The following is a 17,377-nucleotide window of genomic DNA, read 5'->3' on the forward strand; positions in this document are numbered from 1 at the left end:
TGTCCACTGAGATCTTCATCCAGACCTGCCCCCTGTGCTGCTCCAGGGAAGTTTTCCAATGTGCCATGCATGGAAGTGGACCCTCTGTATCAGCAGCTCAGCTTGGGTTGTTCCAGCAGCAGGTGGCATGGGGAGGCTTTGGGGTGGAGTTGTTTCCAGGGGGTTTGTTTTCAATTCCATCCCTGACTCTTTCACTCCACCGAGCGAACGAACCGGCGAGAGCAGCGAAGGATTAATTCTGCAGCTTGGCTGTGAACTTCAGCTCCTTGTCTTGTGACTTCCACTAGGAAAATGCCAAAGGGAGGGTAACCTTTTGCAAGCATTGGTTGTCTCAAAACACGACTCTGCTCCCCTTTTAGGAGAGCAAATGGCAACATGATGAGGGCAGTGAAAGAGCAAACCCCTCGTGCGTGCCCTGCAGAGCGATGCCCTCCCACCTGACCCTCCAGCACCCACAGGGCTGGACTCCTCCAGGCCAGGAGCTGCTCAGCACATCCTGGCAGTGGCCTTGGATGTAGAATTAAATAAAAAGAACCCAATTAAATAAAAAAAGGGGGTTTCTGGTAGCAATGGGAGCAGTGCAGTTTGGTGTGGGAGGGTGCAGTTCTGGCAGTGTTACCACAATCCTGGATGTCACCAAGGGGAGCTGATGTGTGCTTGGGGAAATGACACAGAAACCAGCTCTGGAGAACAAGAAAATGTTTGAGATCTGAAAATTACACCAGGGCACCCTCTCCTCTCATTCTCTTCTTCAGTATTAATTTTTTCCAAAGGTAATAATTTATGATGAGGTTTCTCCTGTTGCCAAATTTAGGTATCTTTGGCCAAATTTGCTGTAGATTGTGCCTGTGCTGCTGTAGTGGTGTGTTGATTTCCAGCAGGAATGGTTTGTCTAACTGTATTGCCATCTAAATCTTGCCCTTCCTCCCACAGACATCTCCATCTCTCTTTGTTTTCATTCCTGTTCCCACATCCCTTTGTCCCCAGTTCCTGACGAGCTCATCCTTGGGCAATCACTCCTTTCTCCCCGGCACATCAGAAGTGCCTGTTTGAGTTGTTCTGCTCTCCAGCACATCACAGAGATTTTCTAGAGGCTTTTGTGTGTGATTTATTTATTTATTTATTTATTTATTACTGTTCCCAGTGCAGAGAAACCATCATCACCCAGCCAATGGGTGTCAGGATTCAGGTCCAGGTGCTGAAGCTCCGTTCTTGGCCCTTTCAGAATGGGTTTATTGCAAACAAGGTCCATGCTAAGCTCAAACTCACTCTGACTGTCTCTACAGGCAGAAAATGTGGGAATGCAGGGCATTATCCCAGCCTGTAGAGTTCTTTGCTTCCTGCTGGTGGGAGGTGTCTGCAGGCACCCAGTGTCAGCTGGGCTGAGCCACCAGGGACTGTCACCCTGACTCACAGCAAACACACACTAATCCAACCCGACTGCAGCCTCAGACAGTGTCGTGTCACAACTGCTTTGGAACACGTTTCCCTTGGATTCATTTTCACACACTGACAAGATCAGGCCAGTGGACTGACAGCAGCAGTTGGGAGCCAGAAGGTGACGTGGCTGAGCAGCTCCTTCAGGCAGTTCTGCCTCTCCCTTGGCTGCAGCACCAACCCCAGAACCTCAACCAGGCACACAAAGCCTCAGTCATTCCCTCCAGAGGCTGCTCCTGTCTCCCCATTCATGTTTTTTCCACACAATCCGTTTTCCACTGGTGCCCACTCTGGGATCTCCATCATCAGAGACAAACTCTGTGCTGAAGTATTTACCTGAGAGAGAGAAAACTGTCCTCTCTCCCTTTGATCAGCCTGAAGGGACTGAACTCTGTTTGTAAACTGTTACTCCCTTTCCTGTGCTGCTTGAGAAATTCCAGTGGAATGCCTGGAGATGGGATGATGGATGTGGAAAGCCAATAGCTTGGCTGCTTTGAAAGCAGGGATGGATTGGGACTCAGTAAATGAATGGCTGCTTCTAAAACAGCAGAGAAAGAGGGAAAACAGGGAATGAGGAAACATCTGTGTTCCCTGCAGATGCCATGAGTGTTGGCACTGGTGCTTGGCACAGTGGGAAGCTTGGTCTGGAGCAGCATTTGTTGAGTGCAAGGGGTCACTTCACCCTGTCAGAGCTCCAGGGGAAGGGCAGGCTCTCAGAAATCCCACTGCACAGAGGGAAAGTGGGAGTCTGAGCTCACAACCTCCCAAAAGCACGGAGGGAAATGGAGAATGTGAGGCAGAGGCAGGAACAGTTCACAGCATTTTGGGGCCTGTGCAGCTTCCCAAGACATCACTGTCCTCCTTTCTCCCTCTGCAAGACTCAGTCTCAGAGGTTACAAACCCCCTGTGCTGCAACACTCCCGCTTCCTTCTCCTTCCTTAAACCCACGGAGGCGTTTCAGCTGGATTTGTAGTGACTTGACTGTCAGTTTTAATAAACAGCTTAAACAAACAGCACGTGCCAGGCACTCTCACAGCCTCTCTCTTGCTCAAACAGTTGGCAGATTTGAATATTGGGCGATGGATTTAAGGGAAGTGTTTGTGCTCGTGCACCAGGCACAGTTGTCGGCGGAACAGCTCGGCTGGAGCAGCAGGAGGAGGGGAGGGGATCCTGAATCCGGAGGGTTCCTGCAGCCCTGGCTGGTGCTCTTGGATGCTTTGCCCTTTCCCCTCAGTGCAGCTCAGTTCTTCCATCTCTTCCAAGAGCTGTTGAGGCTGGAAAAGATCTTCAAGGTCATCAAGTCAAGTGTTAATCCAGTGCTGGTGGAGCCACCACTAAACTGTGTCCCTTCCTTTCAGTCTTTCAACTTAATTTTTGGTGGTCAGTGGCAGCCAATAATGCAAATCTGCAGGGACCCTCAGTGATGGTTCCTTCATCCTCCACAGAGATTGGGACTGGTTTTACTGGTTTGTGGGAAGCACTGTGCCCCCTGTTACAGCTCCACTGCACACCTTTCCAAGGTTGGGGTTGGCATATGGGGAAAGGGGATGGCAGGGGAAGGGATCTGAGGTCACAGGAGGATGATATTTTGGCATTATGTGCAAGGATTTCATAGAATAGAATTATTAAGGTTGGAAAAGACTTCCACATCATCAAGTCCAACCTTTGGTCAAATCCCACCACTCCCACTAAACCATAGTGCAAAGTGCCACATTTTTTAACTCCAGCACTTCCCTGAGCAGCCTGTTCAGTGCTTGACCACCCTTTCAGGGAATAAATTTTTCCTAATATCCAACCTGCACCTTGCCTGGTGCAACTTGAGGTTGTTTCCCCTTGTCCTATTTCAGCTGGAGGTGGTGGAGCCTGAGGTATTAAAAAGGCAGCAAACACGAATCCTGTGAGATTGAGTTGATGCTCAAGTCTTTCTGTGAGGAAGGTGACTGGAGGAAGCAGATCAGGATGGGATAAGGTCAGATAACAGATGGGGTGTCGATGGGATAACCCAGAACTCAGGTCACCTCCTCATGAGGCCATCAGTTTTTTTGCTTTTCAATCAAAACAGGCCTTAAGTTTCATGTTTGCCATTTGCAGAACATTCATAAGTTGTAATCTGAGATTTCTTTTGAATAATTTACAGAAAACATCAAGCACATTACTCAGTGATCACTTGTGTGCTGGGAAATGGGGGATGCTGAGTTAACCAAGGCCGTGGTTACAGCAGCTGCCTTTTGGAGCCTGGGGGAGCCTTCCTGGGTGCTGTAAATGTGGAATTCTGGCCAAAGGCTCATTATCGCTCCAGACACACCAGCCAAAAACTGCTGGAATTCCTTCAAATGGCCTGGAGAGCTCATTTCATAAATCAAGTGTCTAAAAACAGAAGTTGCAGTGCTCTTGGAGCACGGTGTGCTTGGGAGTCTCTCCTTAGGCAAGAGCTGAGAAGTCTGCAATAACCTGCCAGCAATGGGAGCAGTACCAGCTCTCCTGGGAATGATTATTTTAGTGGTTTCTAAACTCTTGGTCCTTACATCCTTTTCCTACTGCTTGAGTAAGTGGGCTGGCACTGAAGGATGTCCCAGAACCCCTCTGTGTGACAGCCAGGGAGGTGTTGTACACAGGTGATCCCTGCCTGGAGTGTAATAGTCATGGAATCATAGAATTAGCCAGGTTGTAAAGGACCTCTGAGATCATCAAGTCCAACCCTTGATCCTCTACTGCCGTGGTTCCCAGCCCATGGCACTGATGCCACATCCAGTTTCATCTTAAAAACCTCCAGGAATGAGGAATCCACCACTTCCCTGGGCAGCCCATTCCAATGGCTGATTATCCTCTCTGTAAAGAATTTCTTCCTAATATCCAACCTAAACCTCCCCTGGCACAGCTTAAGTCCAATTCCATAATGGCTTGGGTTGGAAGGGACCTTAAAGTTCATCCCATTCCACCTCCTGCCATGGGCAGGGACACCCTCCACTAGCCCAGGTTGTTCCAAGCTGGCCTTGGACACTTCCAGGGATCCAGGGGCAGCCACAGCTTCTCTGGGCAACCTGTGCCAGGGCCTCCCCACCCTCACAGGGGAGAACTTCTTCCTAATATCCAATCTAAACCTATTCTCTGTCAGTTCAAAGCCATTCCTCCCTGTCCTGTCCCCCCCCGCTCGGAGCCCTTCAGAGGGTTGGGTGTTTCTGCCCCCCTGGGATACAAACACTGCTCGTGTTGGTGAGCTCAGAATGGTGATTTATCACCAGGCACAGCACAGCAAGGACCCAGCAAACCATCCCAGCTTCCACACCCCACCTTCCCCTCTCCTGAGGCAGCTGGATCCCAGCCTGTTCAACGTGCTCCTCTCGTGGGAACTCACTGGGAGACAAAATCCCCCCATCCCAGAGCGTGGTTGCGATAACTTCCCAGCCTTTCCTTGGGTGCCACATCTATTTATAGCAAGCTTAGAAAATACTCTTGTCAGGCTGAGCCAGGAGTGCAGCTTTGCCTTCAGCCTGGAGATTTCAGTGAGCAGCACAAACCTGCAGGCCCCCAAATCCGATGGCTTTCGAGGCAGAGTTTATCCCGTATTTCTCGTGGCCTCAGCACAGTCTGGTTGTTCCCTGCAGCTCGTTAGGAGCAGCAGTGGTGGGGATGGATTGTTCTGGAAAGCCAAGGGCATCGATTTGCAGCTTGAAATCAGTGTTAACTTTTGAAAGCAGCTTCCTAATTTGGTAATTTTAGGCAGAAACGGATTAAACAGCCGGGAGAGACAAAGAAAAAACAGGAAATAAAGTAGACAAGGATTGGGGTGGACCACTTATCCTTCCCTCCTGCTCCAAGAGGTGGTTGGCTGTTTTTAAGGAAGATCTTGCAGGCACATCCAGCTAATTCCTGGAAGCCTGCACCAGCAGGGATCCCACTGCTCCCCAACACCACTCCTATTTGTGTTCAGGGAAGGAATGAGGGCTGTGGGGTTGACCCTGAGGGTCCCACAGATGAGACCACCCATCACAGGGTGCTGCTGTCAATGCTCATTAGCAGGGAGATAATCATTCCCCTCTCCTCAGTCCCCGAATTCTTGCACAAACAATCTGATTATATTTAAACTGCTTAAAATCCGTCAGAGATAATCAATTAACAGCAAAGATCTGCCATTCTGCAATCGATTTTCTCGTCTGCCTGCAGAGTTTTCCTGGTTGGAGGAAGTTCCCTGGAGCTGGAGGGTGGTTTTCAGGGTGAAATAAGTTGGTGTTGTTGGCCCCAGTTTCCCAGTAAGGGTGAGCCCCAGGGAGCTGCCAGAGAACAGGTGAGGTGTGATGGAAATGATCAGTTTGGCCAAAAAGCTTTCAAGAAGAACGAAAAAGAAATGATGAAATCAGCAGAGGATGGAAGTCAAAGGAGAAGCTGTTGTTCTCTGAATGTTTGTGAGAGGAAAAGAGGAAAGAACTGATTTATCCAGCAGGTAGGGACAGGAGGGGGAAAAAAAATCAAATTGATCAAAAAATTAAATATTCATAGGACATTATTCATCAAGATTCATCTTGCCAAGTGGGTGAAATGAGGCAAGGGAAGAAATTAGCTTGCTTGAGAGTGTCAAAGTGATTATGTGATTAAATTGCAATTTATAATTTCTCCTTCAAAAGTGTTACTCCTTGATTTGTGTGTCTGCCCCCTCTCTGTTTTGCCTGAGGTGTCCCATCCTGTGTGTGCCCAGTGACTGCACAGGGCTGGTCTCAGAGCAAAGCCTGCAGACACCTTCTGCAGTACCTGTGCAGGGCCAGGAGGTCCCTGTGCCCAGCACACCCTCTGCCAGCTTCTCCCATTGTTTATTTTTCCTAGAGGCTACTTGTGACCATCCTCCCTCTGTTCCAGCAGATCCACAGCTTCCTTTACCCATTCCACAGGTTCCTCTCAGCTCCTCACTCTGTTGCACCACGTCATCCATCCTCCAGCTGGATCTGTGAGCAGGTTTGGTGTAGAAAAGCCATGTTTTGGTGCTTGTTTCTGTAATCCCTGGAGGCTGCAGCTTCCACTCACACAACCCTCGCTCCAGCACATCCCAGATGCTGCCCAGTGCAGGCAGAAAAAGCAGGGAATAAACTTGTTCTAATCTTTTATTTGAGAATTCAACCTCTCGTCGTTGTTGTTGTTGTTGTTGTTGTTGTACTTACCCTAGAAAGCAAAGTTATTTCTGTTTTGCTGCCCAATAAAGATTCAGTGGCATATGTTGGCTGTTTGAAAAAACACACTATTAATTCCTGGCTTGTTTATGAACAGCACAAGGCTTGCACAGGTTAATTAGTTGAGGAAGGCTTTTCTTCAAGTGAATGAGCAGGCTTGGGGTTTATAGCTCTGTCACCCAGTTTATTTGTTCACTTTCTGTTTTATTTGGAAATACACTTACACAACAATAAATAAAATCAGCCATGACAAGGCTTGTGTCTGCAGCAAACATTTAAGCCCTGCCAAGGTAGTAATCCACAGAACACTTGGAGTTGTCAGCCTGCAGGGGCTGGGTTTGTCTCTGAAGCAGTGGGAGGGATGTTTGGGGGGACAGGGGCTGTGCCCAACTGCAGCCAAGAGGGATTGGGAAGGAGGGGACAGGTGGGAGAAATGACAGCGTGGTGTGGGCTGCAGAGACACCAGGAAAACACATCAGCTGCTCTTTGTAGGGAGAGAAACCTTCACCCCTGAGCCACCTCCATGGGCTCTGGCTGGTGCAGAATCACTGAATTGTTTGGGTTGAGAGGCACCTCTGGAGATCATCCAGTCCAACCTCCCTGCTCAGGCAGGGTCACTTGGAGCAGGTTATAAAGGAAATCATCCAGGTGGGTTTGGAACGTCTCCAGACCCTCCCTGGGCAGCTGTTCCAGTGCTCTGTCACCCTCCAGTTCTTCCTCACATTGAGGTGGAACTTGCTGTGTTTTAGTTTATGGCCATTGCTCTGTCACTGGGCTCCACTGACATGAGTCTGGCACCATCCTGGCACCCCTTGGAGATATTTGTATGGATTGATGAGATCCCCTCTCAGTTAATCTTTACTGACAGCCACCCTGCCCTGGTCAAGTGTGGTTAGTGGATTGAGGGGTTGCTTTGCTCTGGGGAGGTGGAAAAGGGTGAACCTTGTCTCTGAAGCAGAGCAGCAGCTTGTGATGAAATGAAACACTGAGTGAGAGCTGGAGCACCACAGCTGGAGGAACTGCAGGGATGAGGTGGCTGAAGGGACCTGGATGGGCCTGGAGAGCTTCATCCCACAGACACTGCAGGGCTTGGAGTAGCTGCTTTCCTATCCCTGGTTAACAGTGTTGCTCCTGTAAGTACCATTACTTTAATCCCTATACTGAGTCCTCAGGGCATCTCCCATTTGTTGCCAAGCCACTGGCAGTGGAATGGCTTTTCCTGAAGGAGTCCATGTCCTCATCCAAAACCATGTCCTGCTGACCTCTTTCAGGTACAGTTGTAAGAAAAGCATTACCTGCTCATCCAGCTGCTGTCACTCTGGCTTGGAAGAGTGACAACACTGCTTTGAAATATTCAAGCTGGTCTTCTGCTCCCAGGGTGAGGGTATGGCCAGTGAGCAGAGGGCTGGAAAGGAAGAGTAGCTCCTTTGGCATTGAAAGCCAACAAGAACATCTCCTAAAGTGCAGGTTTGGGCTGATAGAACACTGGAATGACACTGAGCTCAAGGAAAACTCAGCCTGATTAAACAGTTTAAATCCATTTACTTGGTTGTTTCTGCTTTACTTGCAAGAGGTCGTTATAATTACTTGGCATTGGCAGCCACTACTCAGAGGTTCTGGGCCAGGGTAGCAGAAGACATGATTGTCTCATAAACCTAATGAGCCATATTGATCACTGGAGGAAAAGGACTGAGGTATAAACAGCCCATATTCTTTATTTGTCTGGTTGGTAGATCTGTGTTTGCAGCCTGGGCTTGACAGTGACTTATGGAGGATGCCATGGGTTGTGTTCCTTCTCACACAGTTCAGCATTTGCATCCCCTCCCTTGTCACCACGATCAATGATGGATAGAAAGGGAATTTGGACCCTGCTTTGAATCAGCCCAGGGTGTCCATAAGCTGCTGGCAGTGGAAGTTTGGGAGTTGCAGGACAGTGTGGCCCCACTGTTTTCTCATTGGCACTTTTGAGTGCAATAAGATCTTGTTTTTATTTTTCCTGACTCTGATGATACATCAAACCTCATGAACACTTCAGTATTTAAAAGGGGCTTATAAAAACAGAGTGACTTTTTACAGAGGTACATAGTGATAGGGCAGTGGGGAATGGTTTAAAACTAAAAGAGGAGAGATTTGGATTATGTGTTAGGAAGAAATTCCTCCCTGGGAGGCCTTGGCACAGGTTGCCCAGAGAAGCTGTGGTTGCCCCTGGATCCCTGGAAGTGTCCAAGGCCAGGTTGGACAGGGCTTGGAACAACCTGGGCTAGTGGAAGGTGTCCCTGCCTGTGGCAGGGGGTGGAACTGGGTGATTTTTAAGTTCCCTTCCAACCCAAACCATTTGATGATTCTATGATATCACTCACTCAGCATTTAGAGTTTTATCAGGACTTTTTTTTCCCCTTCTTCACTTCTCAGAAATGTTTTCTGTAGATCTTTTGCCAGCCATCTGCTCCAGAGGCTTTTTTTTGTTGTTGTTGAATTTTTTTTTTTCCCTCCCTGAAATCAGTGAAAACAAAAGATTTCTCTCTAAGTCCTCTGTTTTTCCTGTCTGTGCTACACTGGCTGCCCACCTTGAAGTCTGAAGGGCTCGTGATGTGACTTTATTTGTCTTGTGTGGTCCAGGACTGATGCAGGAGCAAAGTCCCAGTGAGGCAGCACTGGCTCCACTCTCCTCCCAGTGTCTCCAACTGGGAAATGGCTCCACCATTCCTACTCTTATTGCAGCTCTTTTTTAATTGACAGTGACTCTTAGTGCCTTACTCTGCATTTTATACCTTCAAATGAGCGACCTTTGATGTTGTGTTGATTAATCATTTGTGTAATGGGAGCGCTTTGCTGCCCCAGATAATAACTGGGGTACTGGGGGGTGTGGGGGTCCTTCCCAGAGGACCCCACAGGCCCTGATGGAGGTGGGAGCCTCGAGGTTACATCTGGGGCAGCCCCAGCACATTGTTCCTTATTGAATCCCAGGGTTTGGTGGTGCTGAGGGGAACAGCATCAGTTCAGACGCTCGAGGGATGAGGACAAGGCAGGAGCTGCTCCTCACCTGCTCCCCAGGGACGTGCTCAGAAATGCTCGTTGCACAAAACAGTAGAAATGAGGCAGTAGGAAATTAAATATGCTTATTAGAGCTAAAAATAGCAGCTCTGTTCTTTGGTGATGCATGAAAAAAAAGCCCCCTGTACCAGAAAAATACTCTGGGCCTCTGCCAGGCAACAGATGCGAGGAACCTCTCGCAGCCTCGCTGGCGGAGCCGGTGCCGCTGCCTCCGAACCTCAGGGCTCCTATTTTTAGCAGCAGATCAATGTAGGCTTTTCTGCCCGTGAAGGAAAAGGCAGGCTGGGCTGTCCAGCCAGCAGGGCAGGTGTGAGGAAGGCTGTGTTAAATATTCATTCCTGTCAGGCAAAGAGTCGCTCCGTCTCCGTGGCTCGGGCGATGCGGAGGGAGAATCCACACGGGATCTTGAGGGTGATGGGGATGAGCTCGGTGCAAGGAGGCACCTCACTGAGCTGGCAGCACTAAGGCACTGCCATCCTTGAGGAGTTCCCACTCCTTGAGCAAGCAATCAGCCAGATACTTCATTGAGTTATGCTGCTGATGGGTCTATGAATCCATCTGCGGGTGGAGGTGGCGTATCCTTGAGCAGGGCATTGGATATGAATCCAGTGTCTGAGACCTCAGTTTGAAGCATTTTGCAAGCTGGTATTAATTAACATTGGCAATGCCCTTGTTCCTGCACTGTAATACAGCACACACCAGTCCTGCCACCCTGGTACTTGCTGTGGGGAAACTGAGGCAGGCAGGGATGACCCTTCTCTTCTGTGCCCTCCAAAGAGCCACTGAGCCCAAGTCACCCTAGTCCCCAGTCCAATCATTTAGTGTGCATTGGTGCTGCAAACTTGTGTCATTCAGACAAGCTACAAAGCTGCTCTTTTCCCAAAAGCTGCTTTCTTTCAGATGCAGCTTTGAACCTGTCTCTGCCCGTGTGAGAGGGAGCTGAAACACCAGCAGTGACAACTCAGCTCCACTCCCCGGGCAGAAGGTGCAATGCTGCACCCCTGTGGGAGCTGGGAGCCTTGGACATCAAACCTGGGATCTCTGGGTGGACACACACGAGCTTTCTGTGATCTATTTAAGCCTAAGTAACCCAAGCACTAAAAGAGAGGGAGGAAGGGGGGCCCTGGGCATGCGACTTCTTTCTTAAAGAACTGGTGGTGCTGCAATTCCCTGAGGGATGGAGGCAGCTGAGATTTCTCCAGCTTGCAGGGATCCTGCAGTTGTATTTTGGAGCTAACAAGCAGTCAGCACTGTCCCTTCTTGCAGGCAGGTTAACCCTCTAAACTTGACACAGGTAGGTATATTTGATCATAGAAGGGGGGGGAAATTAAACAGGAGCCCCGTGCAAATAGGAAGTTATGCAAATCACCTGTACATTAGACTGATGAAGTTTGGTGTTGCTGTTTCAACTCACACTGCCTGAATGCAAATTCTAAAGCAATCTGCCAAATGCCAGCAAGCTTGACATGCATGACAAATCAGGCCAGTTCCCCTGGTCCTTTGTGCTGCTGCTACCTCAGTTCCCTCCAATATTGTACATATTATAACAATGTCATACATATTATAACAGTATTATACGTATTATAACAATAATAGACATATTATGACAATATTATACATTCTTTCTGACCTTTTCCTTCTCTGTCCCTTGCTCCTCCTGGGAGGGGAGACTTGCTCAGCATGGATGGGAGAGAGTTTGTTCTGGTTCACAGGGACCATCATCTGCCTTAACTCCAGTCCATCACAGAATTATAGAATATCCTGAGCTGGAAGGGACCCACAAGGATCATCCAGTCCAGCTCCTGGCCCTGCACAGGACACCCCAAAACCCCACCCTGTGCCTGAGAGAGTTGTCCAAACACTCCCTGAGCTCTGGCAGCCTTGGGGCCATGCCCACTGTTCCAGTGCCTGACCATCTCCTGGGGGAAGAACCTGAGATTTGCCTTAGAATCCTTGGATTTATGTGGGTTGGCTCGATGGAAACTTATCCTCTGAGCTCCCTTTTGCACTGGGGGTTTTTCAAGAGGATCTCTCGCAGAGCTGCCAGCAGAATTCTGCATGAGGCCACCGAGCCAGGGCTTTTCAGCATGGAATTATCAGAGGCTCCAAGATGCTGGCAGGCTGGCCGGGGATTAATCGGGGCGGCCACACAAGTGTCCTCTCGTTATTAAACCAAATGAGTCATTTTCTCCATAAACTGTTATACGTGCTGGAGAAAAGGCTTTCCTGGGTAATAAAAACTCAACTGTGTTTTCTCAGCAGATGTAATAAAAGGAGGACTTGACCGAGTTCTGGAGCAGCATCCAAGACACGATCCATCACCCGAGAGGAGCCTGGAGCTCCCTGTGGCACGGCAACCTTGGATGCTGCGGCTTCTTGCCCATGAACCAGTGATTTCCTGAACTGTGAGAGAGGGCTGGAGCCTCACTCCTCTCAGGCTGATTTAATGCTACTGTGACTTTGCTGAAGTGCAGGGTAATTTATGATTTCTGGGAAAAGAATATGGATTTAATGAGAGGGTTTTAAACCTCGCAGCTGCCGGATTGAAACAGTCGCCCCGCGTCTTGCTCAGGTATTTCTCCCTGTACCTGTAATGCTTTGCCTGTTCCCTCTGTGTTCATATTTAAACAAGGACTTGCCCTTGCATTCCATCTCCTGCAGTGACATCATGCTTGAGCCATCCTGCTTCACCTCTGCTCCTCCAGCTGGAGAAGGAAAATCATCTTCAACAGTCACTGCATTAATATTTTAAGATCTGTCGTGGTTTAAGCCCACCGGAGTTAAACCTGAAGAATAGGAAATATTCTTGAATGTCTGGCCCCACCATCTCCTTCTGCCTTTGTACTATTAAATATGCTGGAGAGGAAATATCAGCCTTAGGTTTTGCTGCTTCCCAGGCCTTGTTTGTTTTCAGGAATAGGTGAGGGGGTTTGGGTGTCAGCTCTCCTGAGCAGCTCAGGCTCACTGTAATTGTGTTATTTCATTATTTTCACTATTTAGGTCTGAGGCTGGGCTGGCCAGGGCAGTGGGCTTCTGGCACAGCTGGGTGATGTTCCCTCTGCAAAGCAGGGAGGCTGCAGGGGACAGAGCCAGTGGCTGGGTGTTCCTCTGCACATCATTCTCAGCAGCAGGTGCTGGGAATGTGGGGTTGCTGCCCGTAAAAATGTCCATTGTTGAACACAAACCAAGCCCTGAGATGGCAAGTGAGACACCACCAGTGATGCTCTGCTCTGCCCTTGGCTCCTGCTGCAGTGTGTGGTGCTGGGGACAGTGCCCAGCTCCATCCTGTACCAGCTGGGGTGCTGGCACGGTGGAGCCGGGTGATGGAGGATCTGGGGCACCCCTGTGCCCCCACCTCGCTGCCCACTGATCACACCTGAGCCCAGCTACGCTGAGAAAGCACTTGAGCAGAGTAAACACACAATTAGTAAGCGTGTGAGCAGCACAGAGCAGAAATCACTGTCTCAGCTGCCTCCAGGACTCTGCACCGCAGTTTAATCGGGTATGAAATCACAGTGATCTCAGAGCCGCCTTCCAGGAGTTATTTGTAAATGAAGTCCTAATGCAGACGGGGCTCTTATTATTCCTCCTGACTTGCCTCATTGCCCATGGCCTTTAAAATGTTGCTTTCACATCTTCTTCCTTCTCATGTTCCCTCTGCCAGCTCAGAACTAATCCAAGCAGGACCTGGGTGACTCCTGTTCCTCTTTCAGAGCTGCCTTAGCCCTGGCTGATGTCTGTCATGTACCTTGGAAGAATAGGAATCTCTCTGAGGCTCCTGCAATAAGAGATCTGCCAGGGGGAAGGGAGGGGAGGGAGCCTGGTGCATTAAACGGCTCAGAAATACCCTGTGTTTGTGTTTGCTTTAACCTCTCCAGACAGAGCCTTCAGGAGACCTTTCCTCAGTCCCACAGCTCTTCCCCATCCACCTCTTCCCTGGAAGGATGCTGCTGAGAAACAGTCAAAAGTCCTTCCAGGCAGGAGGAAATTTTATTTATATTCTTTCATATTCTCTCTATTTCAGAAGAGTTCGTGTGCTGTGGCTGAAGTTGCTGTGGAATTGTGTCCTGCTCCTTGCCCTGCACTCCAAGGGACACAGGCAGCTCTGGAACTCAAAGGTCTGTTTTGTTGCAGAGTGCATTTCTTGTGGATGTATGTTTATGTTGCTCATCAATATAAGTAGGATCAACAACGATCTATCACTTGGGACTGTACCATCCATCCCACCCTGGTCCAGGACCCACTGTGAGTGTTCCTGCTCAGAGTGAGATTTGGGCACAGGTCAACGTGGGACAGAGGATGCGTTTGAGCAGCCACGAGCCAGACGACATACTGAAAGTGCTGGGGATTTTTATTCTGAGGGTTTGTTTTTTTTTTTTGCAAGTCCTGGCTTTGAGGGGGAAGCTGGAAATTTTGAGGTTGTTCACTGCCTCCCCATCTGTGGGTCTGCTGCATCTCCTCTGCCTCTTGTGCCTGATTCCCAGCAACTCTCATCTCAACAACACTTCAGAGCTGAGAGAAAACCACCTCGTGGCACACTCATCCTTGCTTTAGGCAGCCCCTGGTGAATTAACCCAGAATTTCTGGCCATAGTGTGATTTTTCCCAGTTTGGGGAAGGGAGGGTGTGTTCAGCAGGTCCCAAGGGGCTGCTGGAGGGGGGATGCTGCAGAGCCCTCACACTGTTTTCTTTCTGGCCCATTGATCCCCATTAGGAAAGCCCTCGGTGCTGCTCTGCCTGCTGAGAGAAACCCTCCTCAGCACATTAACAGAACAGCAGAGCTGGCACACAAAGACCCAGCTGAAGCCAAGGAACGTGGAGTCAGAGGGAGATGCTGGAGGATTTTGCCTTTGCTGGCAGACTCAGTGTGGAGAGCTCAGGAAGGCAGAGCCTGGGGATGCAGCAAGGGCCAAATTTCTGTGGGCACAGGAAACATCATAAACCTGCAAGTTGAATAATCTAAATAATGTGATGCTGGGATCTTCTCAGCATCAAGGAGAGAAGGCTCTGGGGAGGCTTCATTGCAGCCTTCCAGGACCTAAAGGGGGCTTACAAAACAGAGGGAGAGTGACTTTTGGCATGGGCAGATAGTGATAGGAAAGGGGGCACAGTTTTAAATTAAAAGAGGAATGATTTAGATTAGATGTTAGAAAGAAATTATTTACTCAGAGGGTGGGGAGGCCCTGGCACGGGTTGCCCAGAGAAGCTGTGGCTGCCCCAGTCCTGGAAGTGTCCAAAGCCAGGATGGACAGGGCTTGGAGCAACCTGGGCTAGTGGAAGGTGTCCCTGCCCATGGCAGGGAGTGGAATGAGATGATCTTTCAACCCAAACCACTCTGGGATTCTGTGATCTGAGAGTCACAGGTGGGAGCAGTTTTGGAAGCCTGGATCCCATCCTCACCTGGGCTGCAGTAGGAATTCAGAGCTGAGCAAGTACAGCAGCAGCCGGGGAAGAAGGACCAGGAAAATCCCAGGCTCTTGTTCTCCTCCAAAGCTGGATCCAACCTCTTCCCACCACTATTCCCTCCTGTGACAGTGGTTTCCCAAAGACTTGTGCAGGAGAGGGGCAGAGAAACTGATATCTGGAAGGGGCTGGAGGAAGGTCTGGGTGTTTTCAGAAGATGAATGAGGATGTGACTCCAAGGACAAATCTGGGGTTACAGTGCTGCTGCTGCTGAGAGGAGAGGTCTGAATCCTGAATTTTTTTCTTGTGGAGGTGCAGCGAGGTGATTTTTAAAGACAAATTTGAAGTCAGGCCACATATATCATTAAGGATGTGGGACTTCAGGAGGCTTTATTATTAATTAACATTTATATTGCAGTGATGCCTAGGGAACCCTCCCTGAAATCAGGGTCCAGTTATGTGAGGGCTGTACAAACAGACTGTGCAGCACTGTCCCTGCTCCAAAGAGCTCACAAACCAGATGGAATGAATGGGAAAGGGAGACAAACCAAGTCAGAGAGGAGCAAATTTGGGGCATCCTCAGGTGTGGGTGGCCAGGCATGGCCCCACAGTGCCAGAGCTGGCTGGCACAGTCCTGGGCTGGCTTCTCCCCTGAGGGACATTCTTGTGACCTCCTTAACCATCAGTGTGAATGGCATTTGGCAGTGCAGGAGCCCTGCAATCCATGGGTAGAAATGTCTCTGGAACATTAGTTTACTGTTGTAGGAACCAGCTGCTCGTGCTCTTGTTTTGATTTAAAAAAAACCCAAACCTTCACAAACTCTGTGAAGCAGGGAAACTCCTGGCTGCTGTCCTGGGAGAAAACTCACCTCTGCCCCTGCATTGCACCAGAGGCTGGAATGGGAACAATTCCTACCCCAGGTGTTGTTTGCATCTCTGCATAAACCAAGACTCAGCATGAGCATATTTATATTTTTCCTTCAGTGATAGACTCAATGCATTTTGCAGTCTGTCTGCAGGAGCATTTGCTGCTTCCCAGATGAAGTGAGCTGGAGTGCAGAGTTCCCCTGTGCTCCTACAGAGAGGTAGACACAGGGGAAGGAGCCCATTGCTGCAAGGTCTGCTCCTCCTCTGGAGAGGCTCCCTCCTCTCCAAGGGCACAGAGTTCTCCCTAAAGATACCAAGTTCCTGAAACAGTCAGTATTTCTTATTTTCACATAATACCCACAGAAGGCACAGCTGTTTTCTGCTGACTTCCTCTATCCCCTGTGATGCAGCATAACTCCTAATTTCTGCATCCTTGGTCAGTGGCTGCTCTGTCTGTGGTGTTCCCACAGGATGTCTGGTGGGTGAAGAACTTCCCCCGTGCTCCCCAGCTTCAGCTCTTTGTGGTGTCCCTTCCACCACTGGCAGGATTGCAGCAAGTTCCTCTTCTTGGAGCTTTTCTGCTCTGTGATTCCCCGTTTGGTGCCCATGAAATGTCCAGCAAAGCTGTTCATTCCTGGTGTTGGCTCCTGAGAGCTCCTTGCACGTGGGTCTCGACAGACCCGGGGCAGGGACATGCAAGGGGTGAAGGGAGGCAGCTGGGCTCCTCCATCCCATCCTTCTCTTGGCATTCAGAACACAGGTCTAAACCTCATTTTTTGTGGATTTTGCTCCTCCCTGGTGAGGTTCAAAGCAGGACAAACCTGCACATGTGCTGAGAGCTGTTTGTTCCCTGTGAGCAGGGTCAGCAGTGCCAAGAGCTGGCTGGTTTTGAGTTAATTATGTCCTTTTGAATGTGTCTGTGTTTGTTTTAGTGCTGCTGTCCTATACTATGCTGTAGTGCAATTAATCAAGTGTCAGGATGCTCCCAGCCCTCCTACAGCATCTTTCATGAGATGCTGTTTAAAATGAGATGTTTTGCTCATTACAGTGGGTTGGTTTAACCAAAGCTTCCCATCCCAAAGCTCAGAGCTGTTCAGTGGGGCTGGGAGAGCCAGCCCTGCATGGGGATGTCACAGAGGGAGGTTTCTCCTCCTCTTTTAAATGCAGGAAGAGATGCTTCAAGGCTTCAGACAGTAATGTAAAATAATAAATGAGTTTCCAGGAGGGAGAAATAAAACAGAACGAAGCAGCTTGTGGAGAAAGACAGCCAGGGATTGATGGTAAGAACAGGTGCCATGCAGAAATATGTCCCTCAGAAATGAGGACTAATTTACACTGTGCTGCCATGAAGCTGTGTGAGCCTAACACGGTTCCTTGTACTCCCTCTCTTTTCCACTTAGAGGGATAATTAGGAAACATTAGCCAGCCAGTTCAGGGAGAACTCATCCTTCCCATTTC

This window comes from Chiroxiphia lanceolata, chromosome 25 (assembly GCF_009829145.1).
Source record: "Chiroxiphia lanceolata isolate bChiLan1 chromosome 25, bChiLan1.pri, whole genome shotgun sequence".
Taxonomy (NCBI): domain Eukaryota; kingdom Metazoa; phylum Chordata; class Aves; order Passeriformes; family Pipridae; genus Chiroxiphia; species Chiroxiphia lanceolata.